The sequence below is a fragment of the Poecilia reticulata genome, linkage group LG9 (assembly GCF_000633615.1).
Source record: "Poecilia reticulata strain Guanapo linkage group LG9, Guppy_female_1.0+MT, whole genome shotgun sequence".
Taxonomy (NCBI): Eukaryota; Metazoa; Chordata; class Actinopteri; order Cyprinodontiformes; family Poeciliidae; genus Poecilia; species Poecilia reticulata.
Genome location: NC_024339.1, coordinates 25,382,659 through 25,388,679, shown reverse-complemented (window position 1 = coordinate 25,388,679; position 6,021 = coordinate 25,382,659).

The window sequence follows — 6,021 nt, the reverse complement described above, 5'->3', positions numbered from 1 at the left end:
AAAAAAAAAAAAAAAAATGTTAAGAGGTATGGCTTCAATCTGGAACAGTTGCAATGAGTATACAGCACCTTCAAATAGCATTGATAGCCCTTGAACTTTTTTTCCATTTCGTCACACTACAATCACCGATCTCAATGCATTTTGTTGCAGTGTGACAAATTGTGCATTTGTACACACATCATTTTATTTTAATACCTCCAAATAAAATACCATGTAGCCAAAAAATATCAAACTCACCTAATTAGTAAGTACAGACCATCTGTGGTTGATTTAATTAATGGAAGTATATGCACAGCTGATTTGTGAATGTCTTGGAGGTTTGTTGGAGAGGACTTGTGAACCAACAGCAATTCCAGACAAGTTGGGGATACAGTTAGGAAAATCTAACAGGGCCAAGGTTTTGCACACTATCCTAAGTTTTGAACATATCATGCAGCATCGTTCGGTCCATCAACCAAAATGAAGAGTATTTATGACGACTACAAACCAACCAAAGCATGGCTATGTACCTACACTGAAGAGGTGGAAAAGGAGACTGAAAAGTAGCCAAGAGAGCCAGTGATAACTCTGAAGGAGCTGCAGAGATCCACAAAACAAATGGACAGGACAACTATTAGTTATTAGTTGTGCACAAATTTGGTGTTAATGGGTGTCGAGAAGAAAACCCTTGTTGAAACAAAGCTATGAGATGTCCTGTTTGCAAGTTACATCAAGGTAAAGGGGGTAAAGTAATCACGTGGAAGAAGGTTGTCCAGACAGATAAGAAAAATAAAAACATTTTGGCCTACATGAAATGTTTTTTATGAATGGAAAAAAAAAAATCACTACATAGCTCCCTAAACACATAGTACTCATGGTAAAACAACAGTGGCAGCACCGATGCTTTTCTTCAGCATTGATAGGAAAGCTTGAGATGATGTGAAAAAAACAATCCGAGAAGAAACGGAGGCTAGAGACGTCTTGGGACAGATGTTGCCACTTTGTAGATCCAGCCTAAATATACAGCTGTGATTTATTCATGTTTTAAAATATCCCAGTCAAACTCCACACCTAAACTCAACTGATAATCATTTGCACTGTTTAAATGCAACATTATTGGGATCCTAATATGCAAAAAAAAAAAAAAGTGAGCAAAAATGTCAGTGTGTACAATCGTCTTGGACGTGTGGGGGAAAGATAATCCTAATTTTATCATTTTTCTGCCTCTTTAAATGCTACCTTATGTTTATTACATTCCTATCAAATATATTTAGGTTCATGGTTGTACAGTTCAAGTGATACGAATACTTACACACTCACTATGCCGAGACATCTTCAAAGTTCTTTTTTGACAAATTGATTACCATTACCACTTCTAAGTCAGGGATAATAAACATCAGACTCTTTATGCCAGTAATTATTAATGCAACAGTGCCACCGTGGTTAATAATACGCAACTCCAAATTGAAACCAGCAACGTATCAGAATGATTTTGGGGTGTGAAAGTTCACACTGACCCAAAATAAAACATCCCCATGCCTGGAGTCCAAACTATCTGAGATAGAGTTACACTTCCTGACCCTTAGAAATACCAAACATCTGTTCAGCCTTTCCCATCTATTCAAACATACAAATGGGTAGCAGTGTTTTTTTGGCCCATCCCTAACGCACAAAGGTTTTAGGGCCTCCCTATTCACGGTGCATTGGCCGAGGAGCAGTTATCTTACAGTCTCTGTCAAATCAATCAAGCTGGAATTGTTTAGATCTTGGCCCAGGAAGAGGGCCAGCGTGTTTATGTGAGCAGACTATTAAAGCAAAGGATGAGGGATGTACAGAAAGGATTTATGACATTCTCATCTCCACAGAATGAGTCTTATCAGTCGGGTTTGGCCTAAAACTTTGATGCCGGTACAACTGCTGCTCTTTGAGATGTTAATATGGTTATCTAGTTTTGGTGAAAACCTCTATTTTGCTTCATCTACACTTCTCTTTCTGCGTCCGTGCGCTAAGCATTGAGAACAAAATACAATCATGTAGCTTGCGTCTCCGATGAATGATATGCATGTAAAAACAGCTTTGCTTTGGTTCTCTTGGCTCCTGCACAGCTTAGCTTCACATCTTGTTCCTTCTTTCTCGAGGGGCTAGTTAACCCCCACATAATCTGGAATTCCAACAGACCTCTCACTCTCCTCCTCATATTCCTCAATGACCGCCATCTCTGCAACAGCCCTGAAACATTACCAAAAACCCTGCCGTCACTTGGCCCTGATTTATGGTGTCATTAATGTCAGGCTATCAGTGGACATGAGCGCATGAGACAACAGACGAGCCGCCCCAAAAACAAATAGTTTTGATTAAAGTCAAGGACATTCCGTGCAGCTTTTTCCGTAGAAAGGCATTCATCACATTTGATGTTGACCCTCCCTCCCAGCTTCCCTCTCTCTCTCTCTGTCTGTCTGTCTGCTTGTTCGGTAGTGGAGGTGATTGGGAAGGAGGCAAAAACCCAAAGGCTGAGCTAACAGAGATACAGACAGCTTATGTAGGCAGGTTTTACAAATTGGTGTGTGGTGCAAAGTTTAAACAGCAGTAATTTGATTAATTGAACACAAAAGGGATTACAGTGTAGAGCTTTATGTGAACAAACAATGGGTCACAGGCAGAAAGCTTGATTTTGTCATGTCTCTGTGAAATCGGGTCGTCAACAATTAACTCTTATTCACTCCCAGCCTCTTTTAATGATGCATTTGAACCTTTTTTTCCAGGGTGTAATGATTATACTGCAAACAACTTCAAAGACGTGTAAACAATAGACTTGGATGCACAGGTTTGATTTTATGATTTTATTGGGGATCTTCTCTAATCCGCACAATACAATGCCAATTAGGGAAATGCAGAAAAACATGTTTTTGAAGCCATTAACAGGCGACCTCCATTATTCTGTTTCTGTTTGGCCTCTCTATAATTGACAGGCAGTACCACTCTTTTAAGCGTGGTCCACATATTTTTAAATGTGTTGAGTTCAGTTCAACGTTAATCTGCTTTAACCATGCCAAGCATTGTTCTGTTACATTAAGTTGAGAAAAAGCTTCAGTCGTTTAACTGCTGGATTGTAAGGAAGTTGAAGAATTTGGATGCTGTCTTCCTTCTTCATTATTCTATTCACTTTGTAAAATATCCCAGTGCTGCTGGCACCAATGCAAACTTTCAGCTTGATGTTTCCATCGCCATGCTTACAACTCAGTGGAAATAAGCATAGAATAATTTGACAATAAATAATAATAATCAAAAATAGTGTATTCATATATTTGAGGCTGTATATTGAATTTTGACTGCATGAGAGAAAATTCACAATGAACTTAATTATTGCTCTCACAATTTTATTCAAGTTTGTTTGTTATTTATTTAATTTGTTGTTGTTCTGGGAATTGTCACTCCACCCCGACAAAGAAAACAACTGGAATGCCTCTTTAAAAGCTCTAAATCATTGTGATATTCGAGCATATAACGAGTGCATGTAAATTCATCAGCACCATAACTCACATCTACTCCTATATCCATCTCTGGAGATTAACGTTTGTATGTCGCTCGTTCCACTCATCACAGTATTAAGTGTTTGCTCTGTCAGTGGATACAAAGTCCATGCCAAGTCTTATTATGACGCCTGGAGAGTTACAAGTCACAGGGAGATAACAGAGATCAGAAATGCAGACAGCGTTTACAGTTCCCCAAACCAAACATCTGTTATAGTGACAGGAGAAGGGTCGATGTGAGGAGGATTCCAGAGTCGATGGGAAAAAGCACTTCACCGCTGTTACTAACTTTTATCTCCCACAAAAAAGCTTCCAGTTTGTGTAAACAAATCCCAACGAGTCTGCAGAGCTTTTCCTCTTTCATGCCTCTCTGGCCTCGGCCACCCAGCCTGCACTCCGGCCCACAGGACTTGACAATAATAACTGGGAGGTCAAGGTTTAAGAAGCAAATTTAAGATGAAATCATGAGAATTGAAAAGGTCCACAAACAAATTAGCTAAAGAGGGGAGAAGAAAACAAGACTTGCACAGTTACGGATGGGGGCAGACCGAAAGGACATCACAGCCTCAGCTAAGCAAGAGAATTTGTGCTCACCCTTATCTAATAAGCTATTGTTTTAATATGCTGGCGTGTTATTCTAAGCACGGCTGTTTTTAGGTCTCATTCCGTCATGGCTTCAGAGAAAAAGTGTGATCTTAATCAAGGCAGCTTTAGGTGTTTTGCTGGTTTCCAGATGTTCGAGCCTCTGCCGACTAAAGCTTCTTTCTCTTTTTTTTTTTGTTGCTTTTATTTTCTCCCCTCTAGTGTAGACACAAGTGGAAGGTTATTGCGCTTCACTCAAGGTCTCTCTAAAATGTCTCACCCATTCAAGTGTTTGGACACTCACAGAAGGGGAGAAAAGTATCAGGTGGAACTCAGAAGGAAAATGGAAAATGGTTGGTTGTTAGTGGGAATTAAGATTTTAAAAAGTTTTAGAAAGGCACATGTGTTGGTACAAGATATCTCCACATGGTGACAAATTCACCAAAAAAATAAAGTAGTTTTTGGCACAAATTGCACATTTATGCAAAAGTGCTTATACCAGTTGGACGTTTTTTTCTAATTTGGTCACATTACAACCAGAGACTAATGTATTTTCTGGGAATTCAGTTTGATAGATGAATGCAAAACAGTGCATAGTCATGAAGTGGAGGAAAATTACACACAGTTTTTACATTTTTATAAATAGAAACGCAAGAGTAGCAATACTTTACAATATAAGTAAAAGTAAAAGGAAAAGTGTAGTAAAACTACTTCTAAAAGTAAAGTTTTAGGATGGTTTAAGAAAATAACTACTTGCTACCCCCCTCGGATTAGGATTTGATGTAATTTAACTAACTTCTATGTCGCTCACAGAAGGTATCTTCCTCACCCTCGCTGAGATCCATACACTCCTGGTTCTCATCGACTTAGGTTTTATGCTCATAGCGGCAAGCACAGAGCAGCATTGGGAAAAAAAGTGAAGAAACAGGAAAAAGAGGAGGGAAACAGAGGATAATACAAGAAAAAAAACAAACAAAAATGAAGCAATGGGCTTCTCTTGCCAGTACACATCATTCAGCCCTGGACTGGAATAAAAGGTATCTTGAGGTTTCAACCCCGGAATGGGTAGAAGTGATGGGTGTCTGCAAAAGGCAGCTCAGTGAAGAAAGTTCTGCTGACTCCAAGAGAAAGTAATGGCTCCCAGTCGTCCATCAAAGATTTAGGGTAATAGAAATATTGTACTTTTTTCCACAATCTGACCAAAAACAATAAAACAATTTAGTGCAAAGAAATTAATGTGATAAATGCAAAAACAACTAAAGAATGCAGTGTATATGTGTGTTAAATTTGTTTAATTTTAAACCAGGAGAGAAAGCTGGAAATTTGTCAAAAAAAAAAAAAAAGCTACTGACTGCCAGCCTCTAAAGCAGTGGCATAAATCTTGAGATCAGCCCGTATTGATAGAACCTTGACTACCGATTTGGTAACATGTGTGCATATCCATTTCCCTGACAGAGACAGATCGCACATAACTGTAGAGGTAATAGAATTGTCTTTAAGAAGCCGGACATCATTTATTACAAGCAGAAGGTATTGTTACACCTGCGGTCTGTTCCATTAGTCTAAATATCGCTCCTCCTTTCGTCAATTACGCTCTTTTCTTTCATGACTCCTGGCAGTGATGCAGAGGAGGTCAAATATCTCGCCACAGCTGATTAAAGGGGTACAATTCAGCTCTGAGAGCAAAGAAACACCAAACGGACCATTATTCTATAATGGACGATATACAGCAGAGTAAATAAGCAGTGAACGTGTCAACGTGTCATAAAGCTAAACAACAGGGAACATTTTTCTTTGTCGTTTTGCAAAGAAGATGTGAAAAGAAAGTAGAGTCAAAAAAAAGTAAACTGATGGCTGATGAAAAGTTTTCTCCTCACCATGTTACAATATGCATGTCGTGAAGAGTCAAAGCAAGAGCTATGTCAAGCCC